This window comes from Mus musculus, chromosome 16 (genome assembly GCF_000001635.26).
Source record: "Mus musculus strain C57BL/6J chromosome 16, GRCm38.p6 C57BL/6J".
NCBI lineage: Eukaryota > Metazoa > Chordata > Mammalia > Rodentia > Muridae > Mus > Mus musculus.
In genome coordinates this window covers 24608466-24631453 of record NC_000082.6, presented here as the reverse complement: position 1 = coordinate 24631453, position 22988 = coordinate 24608466, and the positions used below count along the sequence as shown (strand labels likewise).

The 22988-nt window shown below is 39.8% G+C and overlaps 1 protein-coding gene across 9 annotated transcripts in view; it reads right to left on the bottom strand.

Moving 5' to 3' along the window:
• Lpp (LIM domain containing preferred translocation partner in lipoma) overlaps positions 1-22988 on the bottom strand; it is a 599229-nt gene that overhangs the window by 361125 nt on the left and 215116 nt on the right. The window lies entirely within an intron of this gene.

Here is a 22988-nt window from a genome sequence, read left to right as displayed (position 1 = left end):
AGCAGTAGACTTAGGGATTGGAGTTATAGGATTCAATTCTGATGCTGTACTCTCCAGGGAACAGTTATCAACACACAGAGACAACTGCAATGCAAAGTTCTATAAAGATTTACTGGGCTGACAAACACAAACCCACTGTAGAGTTACTTATATTTAAAAACTTAAGCATGCATCTTCCAAATCTGATCCCCTCTGGGCATGCAAAGTATCATCTGATAAATGCAAAACAACATGCCCTGTGCCAGAGCACACTGACTGCTGACTCTCAAGGTTGAAATCATGAAAGGAAAAAAAAATAAAACCCTCTGAGTTCTTTGCAGCAGCAATCACAAAGGCAACTGTTCAACGTATAACAGGAAAATTCTGAAAATTACACATATAAAAGTATATGCACCTAAATGTGTGACATATGAAAAGGCATATAAACACATGCTTCGACTTGGAAGGATGGAAGAAAGAATTTCTTATTACAATCTTTTTCTGTTGCAGCAAGTTTTCAAGCCCTCTATTAAACAAAGGTTTCTAAGCTAGAAGAAGACACAGGGAGGAAGGAATGGGATGTCTAAGTTGTTGTTTTCATGGACAGAATGAAGAAAGGATTGGCACTAATGCCCAAAGGTCAGGCAAGACCATTAAATGGTGACAGTACTTAACATTACTGCGGGTAAGAACAGCAGTCAGCAGTACCAGATAAATGTCTGACTTTAATGAGAGCATGAATTGATATCTAGGGAATATGATAGCATAATTCTTACTTAATGTTTTGTCAGCAATCATATAAAAATATGAGATGTATGTAACTGAAACAGCATATTTACATCTGGTTTCCTATATAAAGAAAGCTGACAGGAACTCCTAGACTGTATGGCTCTTCTTTATCCATCATAAAAGACTGGAAGAAAATCCTAGAAGGAAATGCTATGTGGCTACTTTATAAGTAGCAGAAAGATCATTTATTTATGATAACATTTAGTAAGTGCTTACTAAGTACCAGGCACTATTAAAAGAGTTTTTAAATATAATACCTAGCCTTCAAAATAAGCAGGAACTGTTCCTCTACCCTTTCCTACACCAGAGATCCAGAGAAGTTCACTCACTGGTCAAATAACCACATAGTTAGCATTTCTCAAACAGTGAACAGCTACTATTTATCCCATACTGTACCAGGAAAATAGAAAGGCAGTGAAGAGTAATGTCAAAAGGAAGACATTTATAATTCAGAAAAAATTCACAGTCAGATACCTAAAAAATCAGCTAAGGAAGAATATAAATTATAAGGCAAAGTGGAAAATACAAATCCTACAGAAAACACATGGTTAAACTCCATTTCTGTTTTTAAAAGAATGAATTTCTAGACAAAATTGGGGTTGAACAACGTATGGAATTAAAATGACTAAGCTTACTCTACGCAGCCTTGATCCACATCAGCTGAGGCTAGACATCCTTAGGATGAGCTCACAGTCTGAAGTCCTTGGACATGACAGGTAACTGTGTAATAGCAGTCACAGTCATGGGAATGGAAGCTTCCTTAGAGCAGGTCCCAAGTTCATGAGGAGAACTGAGCAAAACCTCAGAGACGCCAAGACACATGGAGAGAATTAATGTGTGGATGGCCCCATCCAGTCATTGCCGAGTGAGCAGAGGGGTGACAGTGGGACTCTAAGCTGGCACACACCTCATGTGCACTGAAATTCTGACCCCCAGACAGTAACTGCTGAAGCCCCTGCCCTGAGCTGTAACTGTGCAAGGATGTGTTCCTGGAATGTTTGCTCAACATCAGCAGGTCAGAGAACTCCTACCAGAGACCATATCACTGATCTAGCGTGGCAAGGATTTCACGAACACTGAGAAGCAAAACCTGAACTTTTGTACAATCCCCACCATCACAGGAAGCACACAGTCGACCACAAATACTGTATTTTCTAGAACTTTCTTAAGAACTATAAAGTAACCCATTTGCAGAAGTTGTTGATTTTGTGCATGGGGACTGCACTGTTTGTGAGATTGAGGAAGCAAACGAAGGCTGATTTCCTGGGGTGAGTCACGGCCGTAACCCCCTTTTACTGTATTAATAGAACGGGGGGGGGGGGGGAATTTTCCAGGAAACATGTATTACCACAAAGACCAAAATAGAAAAAGGTGGCGGGTGACTTAATCACTAAACAGAGAAGAGTAGTCCCCTATCTTTATCAGAACAAGAAAACAATAAATCAAACCAACACATTTTGAAATGTGTTAACATCTTCACAGTTCCAGAGCTCTGTTTTAATATCACACAAGATTTTGTATTAGCAGAAATTCCATGAAAACTCTAGGCTGATTACAGATGAACAAAATTTCTGAAGAATTAAGTAGACTCTCTTGAAATAGTCAAACATCCACTTGTTCCTTTGAGCCTGAAATTAACAATGTATACCAACTGTGTGCCAGACTCCTGTCTTCAAGAACCAAATAGCTGATGAGAAAGTCACAGCCCTAATGAAGTCCAGTCTCTGCTGCCTGCCATAGCAACTCTTTTCATCCTGCTTCTGGAGGATTCCACAATGACAGCTCAAACACTAGTTCTGATCTCAGCCTCAGGATCAGAACTGTGTTGACTCTCATGAACATGGACACCTACAAGACTCCACTCTGGCTCCTGTCTTTCCTTGCCTCATATCGGGAAGAAAGCACTGTGGCCATGACAAGGGTAGATCAGCATCAAGTGAAAGACACTAACAAAACAATTTCTTAAAATTAACGTGACAACTGAGAGAGGAGGATCAGGAATGATATCTAGAACATGGTTAATACTAAAAAATCTTTACTATAGGTCATGTTACTATTATTAAAACAGTGATGACAAGAAGGAGAGGCTCAGTTTGTCACAGGGACAGAAGCAACTGTAAGGACATGCGTTCAGCTACCCTTTGTCTATGTCCTCACTTAGGATCCATCACATATCACAATGAAACTATGTGAGACACAAGAACACAAGTAGTGTGGTTTTCCTTTGGTTTATTTATGCAGGGTAGGATTTGAACCCACCACCTTAACAGTTGTTTGGCAAACCTTCTACTACTGAGCTATACACTCCCAGCCCCACACAGGATAATATACCAGGAACTGTCAGTAGACTACACCTGAACTCATGTGTCCATTGTTCAAGATCAGTGGGTATGGCTAGGAGAAAAATCTGTGCAACCATCTCTACCTCCTCCAGTACATAAAACCCTCTTATCTAATCAGTTCTAAATATCCTTCCAGAGCTGCCCGGGTTCAGTTCAGGGAAGCAGGCAGTAAATATCTGAATCCTCCAGCACGTTTCCCCATACAGTTATATCTATGAAGACCTTGACTGTAGGGACTATAGGAAAGACACATGACCAGTAACAAGGCAATGGGAATTCAAATTATTTTGTCACTTCGAATACTTTAATAAGCCACTGCTAGAAATGTTGGGCTAGATTCTTATACTATCACATTTAATGAAAACATAAACTTATGTCAGTCCTTAGTTAATGAACAATACAGAGTGACCTGGGGATGAAGAATTGATGCAGAATTAAGTGTTCTTACTGTTCTGCGGGGAAGACCACGTTTGGTGCCCATCACGCACATAAGATGGCTCAAACTGCTTGTAGCCCTAATTCTAGGAGATCCTAGACTTCCTTCTGGACTCTGAGGGAACAGCACTCGCAGCTGCATACAGTTAAAATAAATATGCCTTTAAGAAAACTATACGCCTGTATTGATGAGCAAAGAATTATAAAAAAAAAAATAGGAGCTGACAAATTACAAAATAGAGGTTTGGGGTTACTAAGTAAATTTGCTTTTATTGATCTTATAAAAATACATGGAAAATCTTCAAATGTATCTAATGTTATCAAAGAAAAAGAATACAAACTAGGCTTATACAATTGAAACAATCAAGGAAAGAGCAAATCTTCCAAATAACAGGAACTTTTCTTTGTAACAGCTAAATGAATGTGTATCACTTACCATGCTCATCAAAAGCAGGGGTTTTGAACAGAGGTTCCAGTCTTCTCAGAGACCTCTCATAAAGAAAGTCTGGAGAGACATCCCTGGGACAAAACCTTATTCAAAACAGCAGTGTGGAGTGGGACTTAGAAAGTCTACCACTACCAACACCAACACCACAACCACCACCACCATCATCATCATCATCTCATTTTCTAAGTCATATTATGTGAACAGCATTGTAAAAGGTGAAACAAAGTCTGGCCTCAAATTTTAGGGGGTTTACACTTCCTAAAATAGTCTACTCAGGTTCCAAACACTGGCCGTTCTGATCATCCACTCTGCAATTTTATAGCCAGTGATACTATGTGGAAACAGCTGTGTAGACTCAGTTCAAGCTCCATAAAATGAGAATAACCCCTGGCATTTAGATATCAAAGAGTCCTAAAGATCAAATAGAGTAATGGTTCTCCATGTGTGTTATAAGACACCATGCAATACTGAAAGGTTTTCTTGGCTTCTGTCACCGTTAATGTTATGTTTGAGACAGATGAAGAATAAAGAATAAAGAATAAATTTCTATCAAGGAACTGAGTCAGAGACCAAGCTATGAGAAAACAGCATCCCTGTCTGTCTACTCCACTGCGATAATAGGAAGAGCTAGACAGTAGTGTTAGATATATGAGAACTTGGAGCACCCTCACCAAAAGGTACTAGCAGAGTAGGAATACAGGCACGACATACTTCTGCTAATTCTCGTTTAATTACAAAGCTCAGTCTGGCTCAGAAGGGGACATCACTTGAGAATATCTCTAGCATACGCACTAACAGAGGGTCTTTCTGTGGCCAATAAACTACTAAAAAGTGCAATCAAATAAAATTTCTGCCTTAAGAAAATAGAAAAGCAGCAACAAAATTCAAGTGTCATTTGTTACAAAAAGACAACAGATATTAATTTGTAGGTCCCTGTTTATTTTCTTCCAACTCCGAGGGCATGTACACCATATCTTTATGTAAGAATGGTTTCCAAGAGCCAGTCATACTGCCCACTACTAATGAAACCCCACCTTGCCATCAAGCAGCTGGCAATGAGACATGCAGGCTAGTAGGGGACAAAATACGTTACACAATATAGAAAAATACCGAAACTGATGAGTGTGAAATCACTGCAACAAACTCAAGGGAGCAAAAAGAATTTCCCTTTTCAAATTACTTACGACATGTACTCTACTTGACTCTCTCTCTCTCCATGAACTAACAAATATGGTCTCCAAGTATTCTCATGTCCAGGGGACCTGATACAAAGGCTTTCTCTTTCTAGACTTTTGCAACCTTGAGACTATTATTTCAAACCCTCTTTTCTGTTTTTTTTCCCACGTTGAATTTTCCACCACACATAGTTTTCAACAAGTCGCACTTTCCCGAAGATCATACTCACACACATGCATACAACACACACACTCGTATATCTATAACTTTATATATATACATGTATATACATATATCTAATATTCCCCTATAATATTATTAATATAACTAAATTATAAATATTAGTTCATAACATCCTTATAGAGAGGCAGAAGTCAATCAGTGTTTTTCTGAAATTGAATCTTAGAAATGCATAAGACTGAATGATTTGCAAGGCCACTTCCCGCTCCAGATTCCAGTATGTTACAAACCGGAGTGACGTGCAAAATTACCCAACGCAGTGATTCCTGGCTACCTCGTGACTTGCTTCTACACACTGACAGTCTAGAGGAAGTGCCTTGGGTTTACTTCCATAAATGGAAGCCAGCTAAGCTATTAGGATATGGTGACTTAACAGAAAAAAAAAAGAATTTAAAGTAACTATGACCCTGAATATTACAGTTTTGCCCCAGGATTCTTCTCCATGACTATACTTGCTTTGTGACACTTTGATCAAATCAAAATTTAAGGCAAATTCTAAATTTACCCTCTAGTTTCATCAGAGGGGAAAAGATACTCACTCATGAAGGACCACAATATCAGTTCAGTGGGCTTCAACAGCACTTGAAAATGACAGACAATAGAAAGTACAGTGAATAACATATACCTTAAAAGCATATGTAAAGAAACTCTCACTTCAAATTACATACATGTGTGACGCACAACTGTCAGTGTAAAATGTACCTCTTACTGATATTTGTAAGAAAAGGGGGCAGGGTTAAAACTATCATAGAACAAAGTGTACAAGCATACATAGCTTCACAGCTGACACCTACACATTACAGAGCCAATTAGTATGCAGTAAGGGCAAAGCAAGTCTTCAGAAAGGAATCACACCCCTAGATTTCACACTTCTCCCTCTAAAGAGCAATCCTGATCGCCACTGGACAAGCTGGGTAAATGAACCTCTGCCATACACACTTGCACACGTAGATGTGTTTGTGTATGTGCACACACATGCATCTCTGCACACACAGGAGCACACAAACAGGCCAGAGCACACATACCACACAAATGCAGGCACATGCATGCATTAGCACCTGCATGGCACACACACACACACACACACACACACACACACACACACACACACACACACAGAGAGAGAGAGAGAGAGAGAGAGAGAGAGAGTGAGTGAGTTCCGTTTCTCTTCTCCCATGCTTCAACCACCCAGGTCCTATAGTGGGAAAGAAGGACTTTTTAGCCTTCTTTGGCTCACCCTTTCTTACTCCTGTATCTTATAGGGTGAGGTGGCAGGAAACAGAAGGAAAGCGAAAGAGAGAACATTTCAATTTCTCACAGATTTTTGTTACTAACACACCCACCCCAGCCTGCCACCTCTGTCTGCGGCATTGAAGACTGAACTTGAGCATTTTCAGACTTTCAGAATATTTTTCTTTCTACTTCCCTAGCTGAATGGCTCAGTTTGAGTAATTTTCTCTTTCTCCTGGGGTTGGTTGCTAAGAGACACTCTTATTACTTCTCTTTCTCTTATGACCGGATTACTGTGATCAGCAAAGACAGCGTGCAGGCAACATCCTGACATGGTTCAGACAAGATCGCAGGGCCTCTTATACAATGATGGACTTTTTTAACCCTCTCACTGCTGCAGATCAGTATTCCCTGAGCTCCTTTGCACATGGAGTCAAAGGATTTATCCTCCTTTAAGGGAGGGGCTATGGCGGTTGCCCAGTACCCATTCCTGCAGCAGCTGATACACTGCAATGTACTTCTTTAAGAGTTCTGAGTTACCTATTAAGACAATAGTTCCTTACATCATTTGTGGGAAAGTTCTGAATTCATCTCTCCATCTTGGATAAGGTCTCTTAAGATCCTTCTTGGTCAGGCTTTAATTTCTTATTCCTTTACTACTATAAAGAGCCAGGCAAAGATTACATTTTTCTGTTTCCAATCCTAACCAGCTCAGGGCAGAAAACATGAAAAACCCATGTGTTTGCTCAATGTGTGTACAACTAAGTGTTGGGCTTCAGTTCCCTTCCCTGAGTCTCCTATTCAGCTTGCCCACCCATTTACCCCAGTGGTTAAAGCTTCAGGAAGAGTTAGGAGTTTCTTACAAAAGGAGACCTCTGAACAGACCAAGAAATCAAGGAGAAGACAGTAAAATATATAAGATACGAGTAAAGATTCTCAAGGGGGATCATTGCTATCCTGGATTGATATTTCCTTCAGACAGCTGGAAAGATGCAACCATTTAATCTACTTTTCTATCAATTCCTCCATCGAAGAGTCAACCTGGGATTTTTTTATTGGGCTCTCAAGATGGGCCCTGGAGGTAGAAGCACAAAGCTTGTTGACCTGAATGTAATCAACAAAACCAAAGCATCAAAGAGAACTGAATTCCATGAGTTATAAAGACACACAGAAACACATTCAAAGGCATGAGCATGCAAGAGCACATACACATACAAACACATACACACGCATACACACACACATACACACACACACATACACACATACATACACACACATACACACACACACATACACACACACATACACACACATACACACACATATACACACATACACACACATATACACACATACACACATACACACACATACACACACATACACACACACATACACACACACATACACACACACACACATACACACACACACAGTTACAACATTTCTAAACAATAGACATTTTCAGTTACCTTTTCTACATTCAAAGCTTCAAAGCAAGCTCACATAGGATAATCTATAACATCTTTACAAAGACAGCAGGCTGACAGTTTCCGTCACCATCACTGTGAGCTTTTATTACTCAAATTCCATTCATTCCTTTAAGGTTTTAATTTTTATCAAAATTGAAGTTGTCCTGGCTGGGTTCCACTCTGACACACTTTCAAAAACAAATTTGTTCCCTTCCAATTTTGATATCTATCTACCTATAGCCACACAGTTATCCATAGTTCAGTGTGTGCACACTCAACAAAAAAATTCTTACACAGACTTTACAAGTCGGAACATTAGACTATGGAACTGGCATTTAGACATAGCTGTACTCAAATCAAAGTCTCCATTTTTTTTTGTAAGCCACAAGACCTTGGATAGCTTGTTTATTATCTGTCTGAGTTTCAATTTAATTTGTTTCAAAACAAAAAATGTTAGTGCCAAGCTGTAATAATGCTATAAAAAGGATATAACAAGAAACCGGAACATGCTTAATGAGATCTCACTAGTAAACTAGATACACTTAAGCATGTGAACATACACTGTGCAAAGACTTTGGAGAAAGAACAAGTAAAACATTAACCCATGGGACTGCTGACAGGGAACACAGAGTAGACATCCAAAGGTCAATTTTATAACATAACTAAATTTGTGTTTTGTGGAAACAATTTGATTCCATGTCTTTCAGGAGTAAACCATTGTCAAACAATTGCTGAAAGTGAATAGCACCATCCTACAGTTTAGATCTGGATGGAAATGAAGCTGAGTTGTTCTGTCACACTGTTTTGACAACTGAGAAAACTAGCCCATTGTTTGGTAACTATTGTGATTACTGGTGTGTTTTGTCCATTTTCACACATTTCCACAACCTCCCTGATGTCCTGTTAACCCTATCTGGCTGCATGCCACCTTCTAGTCAGTGTTACTAAGACAAAACATCAGCATTAAGCCTGGTAGATCTTTCCCACCCACAGTCTTTTATACTGAGCATGCATGAAGACGATCTAGGAGTGCTGTTCAGAACAAAGCCAAACTTGAAAAGGCTCTAAGTAGTTAGGAGAAACCATTATTCTTCAAAGAGTGGGAAAAGCAGTGGTAGTAAGGGTGGTCTGATGCCACCTGCATGGTACCCATCATTCTCCAAGTCTCCATCCTCCCCTGGGGCTCCAGCTTTATTCTCCTTCCACTTCCAAAACCACTTCCACTTAATGGCATGATAATATGTGCCAAATTCGTTGTACAAAAGAATGAAGATTCTCTATAGTCACCAGACAGAGACTTAGCCAAGATTTGGACCTGGTCTCAGCTAGACCATGTTGAAGGATAAGACAACATGATGGCAGATGGCAATTTCACTATAAAACTAGTAATGTTTATATATGGATTAATTCAACCCAGAGAAATGTGATCAGAAAACAACAACAACAACAACAAAAAGCTTTAAATTTACCATTAGCAAAAGATTTCTCAGAAGAGTCCTCTATTTAATGGAATTATGTCTGCAGATCTATGAAATAATAAAATTATTAAGAAGCTAAGAGACCTGGTGTGTGTGTGTGTGTGTGTGTGTGTGTGTGTGTGTGTGTGTTTCAAATTATGCAATGGATGGAACACATAAAAATCTATATCAAAAATCTGAATCCAGGGCATGCTAAGAGAGAAGACCAACATTGTCAAGCACACTGTAAAAGCATCTTTACTTGATCAAACTTGTGCTTAAACATCAGGCTTTGAGTTATGTGTCTGTTCCCATAGGTTGCTTCAGAGACTTTCCTACATTTTAGGAAGGAGTCCTCATCATGCGTCTACTCCAGGTGTTTATGGATGGGAAATGCTCCAAACACACACCAAAGACCAAAGCAGCAAAGGGTCAGAGAGCAACAGCTACTGCTGCCTCTGTACTGAGATCATGCAAGCTTCCAAAGACATGATCACTTTTCCAGCCAGCCTGTGGATTTGGTCCTCTATACACAAGTCCCGATGCTGTGTAACTATGATAGGAACATTACAAGTGACTGATACAGACAGAGGAGAGACATAATTATCCTATTTTCATAAAAAGAAAAAGGAAATATCAAAGTACTAAGAGATATCTGAACTGGCAAACAAGATAACCTAGGTCAAAGGTTGAACAACCTAAAACTTAACAAGCAGCCCTGTGAGCGCTTGCTTGAACCTTTAGTCTAGGGAAGCCCAAAAGAGTCCAAGTTCATTGCCTCATGTAAGCAGGGGTACTGGAAGGAGTCAAGGGGCTGGGAGACTGGGATGTAAAGTAACTAAATAAATATTTTTAAATGAGTTTATAGACTGTAACTCTGTTGGTAAAAGTGAAATGTGGGATGGATCATTGAATAAATGTAGTATGAAGGAAACATGTCATGGTGACAATACTGGTGATAATAAAGTATTTCAAGTTGAAGATGCATACCTAGAACAAGGTGATCACCATATAAATGGGCAAGGACTGACAGAAGTGAGCACATTCTTTTTGATGTTACAGACACCATCATTTTATCTGACTTTACATGGAGTAACTGTGTTGAATAACCTGTGCACTTTAGGTTATTTAAAGTTCCCATCCCTACCTTCATTTTTTAAGCTAGAAACTTTGCCCATTCACTCTTCCCAAATCAGACTTAGTTTGATGAGGTGTTAACAGATTTCACTCAGACTTTGGGAATGGATGGCCTAGTAAAGCCAGGGAGAAAGCTCTAGTTCCAATCATTCAATGCAGTGGTACCAAGGTGAAATAACATATAGCAAGGGAATAAAGCTCTCAAAGGCCTCACAGTAAGTCTATGACTAAAGGCAGCATAATACTAGGACAAGAGAATGGCCTATTTTTAGTATGTGAGACTGTTTTTGAGAACCACCAGGACACTGAACCTTGATTTCTGTTCCTACTATACCTTGTCCAGTGATAAGTAAAAATCTTTCCCATGATCCCCTTTGACGAATGGGAACAGCCCAAGATGTGAAAGGTGAAGTTCACCTCTAGCCTTCAGAGACCCAGAGGACAGGAAAGATACATGGGAACAGAAAAGAAAGGCATTGCCAGGGCCACAGTGAACATACGGGTCAGCCCTGAGAAAAAGAAAGATGAGGAAGTCACCATTCTCAGCATCTATTGCAAACCACCAGCCTCTCTCACTTCCCTTGCCCACAGAGACGGCTTTTGCCAGTCAAGGAAGAAGTAGTTTCATAAAAAATGATCAGAGGAAGAGATGAGGGTGGGGTAGGAGAGTAAGATGTTTCACTGAAAGGGCAAGGCCAAGTGTTCAAAGGACATGGATTTATTCCTTCAACATCCCTAGACCGCTTTATAAAACAATCAAGTCAGAAACTATTAGCTGGGTTGATTTAGTAGACTCTTTGACCCAGGACACAAAAGGTTTAAGAAGATACAGAGAGGCGAACTTGACCTGACCAGTAAACATTTCAAATATGACAACTGCTTAGAGAGCCACACAAGAAAGTTGGACTGAGTAGCCGGGCTGGCTTTCTATAGTTATTAACTGCCATGCCACCACTAGTATCATTATGTAACACAGTAGCATATGGGGAACATTACGCGGTGTGTTTTCCAAAGCTTCTCTGTCCAAGTGGGTGAGGCAATGGCCTCCTTGAATCAAAACCTATTGCTCCTTAAGGCTTGCATAGCTGTCTTGATTAAACACAGCAGCAGGCTCCGGTTGAAGGGACAATTCTTCGCTTTGGAGGGGAGGTAGAAGAGGGTAATTGCCAGATGTTTGCAATTTTAGCTATAAAAAGATGGCTGCTTTCCATTCCTGAGTATGTTGAATCTTTTTTTTTTTTTTTCTTTCTACCCAAGCTATTGTGGTTCACTTAAATAGGCCATTGCGCTGATGAATCATCACTCAAAACTACAATAATGGAAGCAGAAAAAAATATGGCATTTTAAATTCCCATGTAAGAGGAATAAATTAAAATGTACAGGTACTACTTATGTGCTAGGCAACAAAAATCATGTTAGTGCTTAAGATGCTCGTTTGGAGTCTTAAGAGCTGTGCGTGGGTCTCCCCTTGACTACTTCCTACGATCACGGATAGGCACCAATGCCTTAAAGCAAACCTCAGGCTGGCTACCTGTGCAGTGGAGGTAAGAATTCCTCTCTGGCCTGATTCTCAGCAGGAAGTCTCTGAGGACATCCATTCCTATCCTGTCTTATAAGCCAGACATAGACCAGGGGAGGTGTGTGATTCCTTCTCAACTGAAAAAAAAAAAAAACAAGAAAAAATATGAATTGTTTCAAAACCACATTAGAAGTATATATACGCATATTCCTGGTGATTCCTAATTATGAAGCTCCAGGACTAGCACCAACTATCAAGTCCTCTTCTTATATACTATGCACAAAATATGGGGGTGAGGAGAAGAGAAGGGAGCCTAGTTATTATTTAAACAACACTAATATAACTCATTTGAAAGCAGTGACTACTTGGGAAGTACTTGAGTATCTGGGGACACCAGTGGACCAAGTGGAGACGGGAGACTGACTGAATTTCATAATAACTGAAAGCATACAACAGACAGATCTACCTGCCATAATGCGAGGAGAAACAAAACCCAAACCAATTTGAAAGTCCCAGGCACCGAGTATATAGCGCATGCAAAGGAACACCACAGAATAATGAATTAAACTGCCAGGATGAATTGTATGGTACCAGTTGTAGTTATAAACATAAAAAAAAATGTAATGGACTAAGAGCCCCAGAGTAACATTCATGCTTTAATTTTAATAACAGCAAAGATGCTCGTGGCACCATCTACTGACTACTGTTCTACCTCAGATGCAGTGCCGACTCTTGCCCCACTTAAGGCTCCTGACTGACTGAGATGCTTGCATCTCTACTCCACAATCACAACCAATAGCACTTTGTATACTCAGCCGAGCACAGCAATCCCCAGAGAAATTAAAGTCTGAAGGCAAAAGTAGAGCTCAGAACTCTTTCACTGGAGTCCATACAGCAGACAAGAGCTTTTCCCATGTCTGTTTCCATTCTGTCAGTCTTCCAGTAGTCTGTACCCAAGCAAACTAATTATTCGGATTTCTCTGATAGTTAAACATGAAGTCATTTTCCAAACAGGGGCTTTATAACTAAATCTTTATATTCTTAGCCAAATGGTCATTTTAATATATCAACTTTCTCATAAAAATGTAAAGTTTTTACAAGGTGTGGGAATGGCTTAAGTTATAGTTGTGTGACATTGTTAACTAAAAATGGATTGACAGGTGCGGTGAGATGACCATGGCTTCAATCCTAGAACTTGGGACATCAAGGCAGAAAAATACCTGTGAGTTTGAAGTCAGCCTGGTCTATGTAGAGAATGCCAGGCCAGACAGGAATAGACAGTGAGATCCGGGATCAAAAAGAATGAAAACTATAAAAAAAATCATATAGATCTGAACTAGAATTAATGATAGAAGGGTATTAATATGATTTCAAGATGTGAGAAAGTCGAATCTCCTTAAGAGATCCTATATTAGATGACACTTCCAGGAACAAGTCATACAACCTGTAGATTTCTTTTACCGACAGTAATTTTAGAAGAGGAAGCACTTCATAAAACTGAAATCACTACCATCAAAATTAACAGGCCAATATGAAATAATGACAGGTTAAAATGTCATTTTGCTTTCATTCTAATGTCATTACAACTACCAATGTCACCTGAGAAGTTTAAACAAGATGCCACAACTCACTTAAATTAGTGGACACTGCAAGCAGCAGTTCCCAAGATCCTCTGTAACAATATCTCCTTGGCAGTAACTTCAGATTACTCTGACTGGTAGACACGACTATACCGCATCCCTGTCCGTGACCAGGGGTTTGACGTCATATGTAAAGATGCGGATGAATGTCTAGTAACTCTCAGTTAGTCAGCGAGGAAGTAACAGTGAAAAATGTTGCTCATTCTAATGAACTACATAGCAAGACCATTAATTTAGAATTTGGTGCATGGAAAAGACATGGCCTTAGAATAAGGGACAAAGATTCAAGTCACAGTTTTACCCTGGGTGACTGTGTCCATCGTGTGTACATTTTCTCTGTTGTCCACAAGTGGCAGTATTCTTTACAGAAAAGGTGTGACTTCACATACAGTAAGGAGTATACATCCAACAAAAAGAGATTTACATCCTGTAGACATTATTCAAGAGACAAATGGTCAAGTCAGTGGATAGGACTGAGATAAAGGCCTCTGATAGAACACTTGCTAGCATGTATGATTATTATACACTGGCTTGTGTAAATTATTAATATGAGGAAATACTAATATTTGATTGCATGTGGCTTCCACATTATTAGTCTCCCTGTGGGCCTGCTGAGTCTCCGGTTACTCACTTATTACTAGGAACAATGATAATGTCATTGTGAAGACAATAATATAGTTTGAGGGCCCTTTGAAAATTCAACCAGGAGAGTGAGATGGTGACACAAAACTGTACCTGTATACACAATCTTTAAAGTAGTAGCAAATATTTAGAAACAAAACGCTTCTTTTCTCAGAATCATTGCCAAGTGTGTGGATAACTAAGAAAGAACGATAGATCAAAAGGTTTAAGTTTGATCCTGCCTCGCTTTCTAGAGGGTGTATGCTTAAAACGGTTAAAGTCTGTCTTCAGTCTCATGAAAATCACCCGGAATGGCTCCCCTTTTAGCATCCATTTACACAGAAACATTTCAGCATAAGGTACCAGAGATGAAGCAAGGACTGCCCATCCTCTGCTTAACACCACACCAGAAACATGCATCAGGACATGCTGTGGGACAGGAATGTGCTTTGCTCTCTGTAGTTACTCAGCTTAAACGTAAGGGAAGAGATTAATGGTAACATGGCTCTGCCCGTAATGAATTCGCTCTGTTCTCACTGAAGAGAAGCCCCTACGGGTTCCCATGTACTTTTGAGGACATTAGAAAAAGAGCAGCTAATGCCCCAAGTGTAACCGAGAGCTCTACCCTCTGCTTGTGCATTCATTGGCCGCAAAGACTGGCATGCTTTCCTGCCTGGTGAAGCCTGAACTCTTTCTCTCAGATGTCAATCAAATATACATCTCTGCAGAGCATTTCCCAGTGTTCCTATAACAGGTCACTCTAATTCTTTCATAACACTAAATTTAAATAATGTGACCTTCTGTATGAGATACCTCAGGACCGCAGACCATCTAACCTTGAATACAGAAACACATGGAAAATGGGACAGAATTTCAGAGAATGTTGACGGGGAAATGCAGGGAGCCTCAGGGTACCACATCCCTGGGATATGCCCTCCTATGACCTGGGTTTTATTCTCAACAGCCCAGTCTCTGAGTATTTTTAAGGAAGGATGACACAAATACCATACAATGAATAATTTTACAGCTCCTTGGGTCAATCATGATTCTAGGCCACAGTTTCTCTATATAGTCTATTTGCCCAAAGGCTCGAGTGTCGAATTTTTTTTTAATAGTAGTCATAATGAATCCATTAATAGATGATTTACATAGACTTGCCATGACCCAAAATCAGCGGAGATTTCAGACATCACTATAAGAAGTTAACAAAATAGTAAAAGACCTGGAATATAGAAGGTTGAGTATCATAAAGCCATCCTAGAGGAAGGACACTATGCCTTTACTTTTAAACCTGCTTTTGTATCCTAAGCAAAATTCTTTAAACAACCTTATGTAAACGTCTAATACCAGAGAAGAGAGTTCAGAGCGATAGGTGCAGCATTAGGAAGAAGGATTTTGGTTCTCAACAGCTGCTCACAGAACAGATGCTCAAGATTTCACAGCTACTGGCCATGACCAAGGGGAGAGCAACAGGAGGCGTACTCTAGCATCAAATCAGGACCTTGGTGGTATTGGGCTAAATTCTTGATGACGGTGCTTTAGTTGAATACACTCAGAATTACCTGGGAATACTATTTATTAAAAATAACTGATTAGGACATGGATTGCTTTTCTGTTGTCTTTCAAGTTTTGGGAAGACCAGATACCATTGAAAACTAAGTTTAAACTAGCCATAACAATGACCGTAAAATGTATGATTTATGTAAGTTATCATAAATATATAGATTTTATAAAATCATGTACTTCTTTATAACACGTTTTTAAAAATATTATTGGAAAATATGGACTAACAGAAATTTCCCAAAATAGCATAAAATCTAAGGAGGAGCATGCCCAGCTTCTTCCCATGGCAACCGAGCATATAGCTACTGTGAATCACCAAGACCAGAAATGGAGAACTTAAGACTGCACTGGATGACTCTCAGTCCACTCCAGCATTTTGGGCTTCTACCCACCAGGGTAAGCTCTATGCAACATGTCGCAGGATTACATACTTGGAACCACCCAAATTCGCCACACAAGAAGACTTCTGATGCCTGTTGGCAAGACACCTGCATTGTGTCCCACTCTTTCTATCTCTGGCCATGAGCAATCACTCATCTCTGGAGGTTTCTCATCTCAAAAGTGTCTGGGGATGGAGGTATGCAGTGTGGACTCATTCCCATAAGTGTATCTTTCACTTCACCTGCCTATGCCTGAATAAGTCCTTACTGTCCTGTTCTCCATTTTTACTTACAGAAAAAAAAATAGCTATTCAAGTTCAAAACACACCTAGAATGATATACATTTTCATATTTTAAAGTGGAGACAAATAAAAATTACCTCCCATACAAATCAGCATTAATCACTGTTTTTCAAACTGTTTAAGTATTGTGAATCCATCACCTTATTACAAATTCACTTCAACAGTTAATTAGGCTGACAGACTACAAAATGAATGAGAATTTTGTCACCAATTACATGAACATCTCTTTGTGCGAAAACATCTAATCTACTCTGCTCGTGTTGTATCTTAGTTCTCGGGGCAGCTTCCAAACAAGTCATCACAAATGCATCTGTGACGCACAACTCGCATAATCATTGAAGGTATCCCACACGTCCACACCTCAGCTCAACAAGTCACTCAGGACGATCTGAGTCTCTAAAACCAGGATAATAACTCCAGCCTGCTCAACGGTCAATCTCACCGTACAGCATTCCCAGGCAATGTCTGTGTATTTTCTTTGAAGAGATTTAAGAATCATTTCTTATTTAGGAAATGAGAAATTAAATGAGGATAAGTTTAAGGATTCTGCCTGCCTGGAGTTATGAATTTTTTTCTGTTTGTAACATTTAGGCAGAGTGATTTTTAACACTATAATCTTAGGAATACTATTGGTACTTATGGAGGCCATTATTAATAAATTATTCATATTACTAAGTATCACAGCTCATAATTTAGGATTACTAGCAATAGTATTGTGTGATTATACCTATACTTGTAATCTAAATAATATTTTATAAATTATCAAGGTTACAAAATATTAGTGTCAATAACTCATGTCTATTTTAAAAGAAAATACATTCTCTCTGCAAAGAATCTCCATATTGCTAACTTTCATTACTTCAGCCCCAAGAAGAGTGTTTCCCACAAATACCTACGTTTTATGTAATTGTGTGTTGGGCACAGAGTGACAGCTTGCTGAGATTGTGAAATACTCTGCCTTTAAAAATATCTCATACTTCCCATCATAGTGGACCCTGAAAGTCTTAATGATAGTATTCCCAAGTAGGTCCCTTTGTAAAACAAAACTGAAGAAGAAAAGGACTCTGTCCAAATGTGTTCTAAAACCATGACATGAGTGTAAGTGCCTAGCTCTTTGGTTCTTAACCTTCTGAATGCTATGACCCTTTGATGCTGTCCCTCATGTTGTGCTAATCTACAATCATAAAATTGGTTGGTTTTTTTCTACTTCATAAGTGTAATTTTGCTACTATTATAAATTGGAATATAAATATCTGATATGTAGGATATCTGATATATGATCTCCAAAGGGGTTGGTTGTAACCCACAGGTTAAAAACTGCTGGCCTAGACAGACCCTCCGCTTTGTGCTGTGCCATGAAGCTAGGTAGCAGGGAGGGTTAGCAATTCCTGTTCTGATCTGATAACATCCCATGAATTGCAAATACTTTCTTCTTCAAGAAGATGTAAAGACCAAATTAACACAATTAGTAGGTAATTCCTAAATGAAGAAACAGCTGGTCCTCTTTGCCCATGAGAACCAGAAAATTAGAAGCCATGTCCTGCACGCCATAGCAACAGATGAGGCTGAGATCCCTACATTGCTCCTGAGAAGGGGCATGGCAGTCAACTACAGGCTCAGGAGAATTAATAGCATTTCAGTGAATAATGAGGATCCTTAAGGCACACTCAGAAATATAACCAAAATCTAACACATTGCAACTCACTGATGATTTAATAAGCATATGAAAAGATGTTTGCTATCTGTAGTTCCAAAGACACATACAAGATGACCTTGCCTGAAGAGCAAAGCGACTCTTGGGCGGGGCTAGGACTTTATGAGTCTATATAGGACACCTCCGTGCTCTAGCATAGGTGCTTTAGGGTATGATGGAGTGCAGCTGGTAGGGAACTTGTGTATCTAAGTGATGAAGTTTCCTCAGCCAATAAAAGGGAAGGGCTAAGCAAAACAATTTTCAAACCCTTCCTATTTCTAATACTCAAAAACTCCATATTAATTTGCCTAAAATGGCCCAACTATGAACACAGAAAAGAACTAAACATGAACTAATTTCTACCAGGGAAATCCAGTTCTTAAGGTTACTGGGGCCATTGGTTACTATGTCACGTTATTGATGTAAAACTCTTTCCTCTGCATGGTGCGGATTTACTAACATGAGATAAGAGTGGGAAAGGAAACCGAGCAGCCGAGCGGTCCCACTGATGCCATTCAGCTCACCCGTTCTGCCTTCAAAAGCTCAGGTCAAGCAAGGAAAGCACAAGCATTGCTTATGACATAGAGGCATAGACGTGCACAAGGGAATATATTAAAGAACAGTTCGTGGAAATGTTCAACCTGTGAATTTACGTCAAAAAAAACCATGAAATAATAAAATACTGGAGTTGTATCAAGGTGGTGGTTGCCTAGATAAATAGCTTATGGATAAAGTATTTTAAAATCTTATAATCAGGAACTGAAAAGATGGCTCAGGGGTTAAGAACATTGACCTGGGTTTGAGTCCCAGCACCACACACATGGCATCTGACAATTGTTTATAACTCCAGTTCTAGGGAACCCACAGACAGCCATGCATGCAAACACTCATACATGTAAATTAAAATATTAAAGTTCTTTTAAAAGTTTAAAAATCTTAAAGATAAACATGAATGTGGTTACAAAGAAACAGTTTCTTTATCATATGATGTGTGTGTGAGTGTGTATGCACCCATACACACACATCCACACATGTGTGTGCATTTGCATGCATGCAGGTATGCAGGCACTATATTCAGAACTATATACTCAGCCCGTTAAATCATTCTTTAATAAGCTGTTTCATTTCTGTGGTCTAGCAATCAGTAAATAGAAATAACATCTGTTCTGTCTGCCAGAGAAAGCAGTAGTAAAAATTATCTTTGGAAATTTAAAAACAAAAAATGAAATGCAAATGCCAAGTAAACTGCAAAGGACTAAACCAACATGAAAGGTGCTGCCCCTCCATCACCTACACTCAATAACATGACTGTCTGCCCCTCCATCACCTACACTCTACAGCCTGACTGACTACCCCTCTATCACCTACACTCTACAGTCTGACTGATTGCCCCTCCATCACCTACACTCAATAGCATGACTGTCTGCCCCTACATCACATACACTCTACAGCATGACTGTCCTCCATCACCTACACTCTACATCCTGACTGACTGCCCCTCCATCACCTGCACTCTACACCTGCACTTGTAAATACAAAAATGTCTTGTGAACGGAATTTTAGAGATTACAGAAAGATAATTCTACACCACAAGACAACTCCAACTATACAAACTTGTCTTTTTCAGACGATGGAGAAACAGAAACAGGCAAACAGGCGGGCAGGCAGACAACAGAATAACCTCAAAACCATTTGAGATAAGCAAAACCATAGGAAAGTCCATATATTTCACAACCCGTGAAGAGCAGAAAAAGAATTTCAGATTCCTGTACCGTTAAAGTTTAAGGTTCATGGCTCTGGTTCTGCCTTACAGTTTTCCTGGTTGTTCTGAAGGCAGAGGCCAGAAAACAAAATAAAGAATACTTGAGGTTGCACTTTAAGAACCAGAACAAAATTGTGTCATATCATTTCCCTTGAGGAAAAAAACTCTCATAATGGAAACCAAAGAACTTTACTATCTATCTATATCAATATATTGATATATAGATATACTATATAGTATATATTTAAATATGCATTCTGTAACATACTACAACAACAACAACAAACACACACACACACACAAAGAACACAGCTCAGCATTCAGTACTGGATAGAGAGAAGGTAAAAATGTAGGGGCATTCAAAACATGGAGAAAATACAAATTCTTTTAAATTTTATGAAAATCAAGGGGCTAAGGCCTAAAGAACCACTGCCTGGGAAAAAAACACACCCACTGTGTGTCAAAACCCTTTACACAAAGGTTATTAGCATGGTGTTTTATACAAGAAAATTATAACATATGGGTATCACATAAATATAAGTTGATGTGGAAAGCATGTGGGTCCTTTCTACTTTCACAGTCAGAAGGAAAAAAATAAGAAAGCCAACCCCAGAGATCACAGACATAATAGTAATGGAGCAGTGTAATCACTACTTGAAGGCAGCAGTGTTTAGACAACCCCTCAAATGAAAAGCTCACGGAAAAAAATGAAACAGAATTATACAGAGTAAAGGTACACACTGTACAACAGCCTTGGCACACATAATCCCTAACCAGAAAATACAGTGAGGGCCATCTCCCCTCTCAAAGTTTCAATGTCCTTGTGGATGTGGGTGCAAGCTAGTTCAGAGGGTTCTCTGAACAGGCAGCTGAATACCGCAGAGAGAGAGAGTGTGTGTGCCATACACTGCATGGTCAGTAAGTGCAGGAGGAGGAATGCAGTGTACAGCATACACTACATGCTCAGTAAGTGCAGACAAGTGGAGCATTAGTGAGAAGTGTAGCCATGCTGCAGGGAGACAGTAGCATGCTTGCGGAGAGGGAAGTGACTGCTTCTCGTTCAGGATGCACCAAACATTGTGGGCAAAGGGCTACCAACAGGATCCAGGCAGGCAACAAATGCAATAGGGTGGCAAGGGACAAGAAGCTGTGAGTGGGGTGAGGGCAATTCAGTGGCCTTGCCATATGGAGTAGAGGCAGGGGCATCACGAGCCAGGAGCAGGGCAAGGCAGAGGACAACTAAGGGCTTGTCTCACTAAGACTCAATGGCATTCAGAGAGAAGAAATGAAAGAGACATCATTGTATGTTTTTTTTTCCCCTGATGGCCCATGTGTTTTCATGCAGACTCTAGTCACAATCTAACCTCTGGGCATATAATTAACTCCCATATCCACTACAAGCTTCCTCATGGACACCTTTTTCTGTGTTAATACTTTGTCTTTGTTCTCTCCCGATTAGTAAGAAGTCTATTTGAATTCCTCAATAGGAGAAGAACTAAAGGTGCCTTCTAAATCACACAAAAGGAAATGGTAAGGAAACAAACCAGGAAGCCACCCCTTGGCTCTCCCTCCTCTTCAGTAAGGATGAACCCTACAGCCCTTAGAGGAGAATAAGCCAGTGCAAACCAGCTTCACAAGGACCATAGTCACCTGCAGAAGTTCAGTGTCCTACATGGGTGTGGAAGCTTCCAGCCCAGACACTGGGGTCAGGAAGTCCATGGACAGCAAGCACGTTTTCCAGAAAGGCATGCTCATGCCTTGACAATGCGAAGGGAAGGACACACAGAGACTCCTAAAGATCCACAACACCCAGTATAGAGAGAGGCCTGGCCTTTCTTCTCATAACCTCTTAGCCTGCAGCTTGTTAGCACAAGCAAGACATGTGTATCTTGTTTCTGAAAAGAGTCCTAAAACACCAGGAGGCCAAAGGCCTAGGTAAACGGGTGGATTAATGATGTGGTTGCTGGGAGGTGGGAAGGACTCAAAAAAAAAAAAAAAAAAAAAAAAAACAGAGAGAAGAGGCAACACTACAGGGCATAACATAGGTCCCCACAACATTGCTACAACAAATACAAAAGATGTATCTAAGAACACAATGATGGCAACTGTAGAAACAGAACAGTCATTTTTGAGAAGATAGATGGGGCACAAAATCGAGAAAGAGATGAAATCTTGTGAGCGCACATCTTCTGTTCTCAGCTTCTAGAAGTCTTACACTGTTCTATATATTAGTCTTAGGTTACTGCTTCATGGGTGTGAAGGAGCTCGTGACATGACTGGGATAAATACGGAGTCTCTTCTACCACAAAGACTGTACTGCTCAACTTTGTTAATGTGAGAGCCACAGTATAACCACACACTGGATGCTCAGCTCATCTAGACATTCAAAATCCACTTGATGTAAAATGAATACATTGCTAGTAAAAACCACTGCAACTAAGGTTTGCTCTGAACCATCTAGGACTTCAACACCCAGGGCCTCCAAGGACAGTCTTCTCCCAGGGAGAGAGTAAGCAGCAGCAGGGTCCCAGGGATTTCACAGGGTTTGTGTCCTAATGCTTTCTCACTGGACTATTGCTTGGTGACATTTTGGCACTTGCCTGATAGCTACACTGGGTGGTGAACATATCCCCACAGAAGAATAGGGAAGGATGAGTATAAGGCTATAGAAAGGTTCTGAGTCACACTTGAAAAGGTCATGTTTCTGTTTTAGAGTAATAAATAGCAATGGATATGTATTATCCTAGATATTTATTACTTTACGAACCCAACTCTGTGAGATTTAACCTCTTTGTTTCTG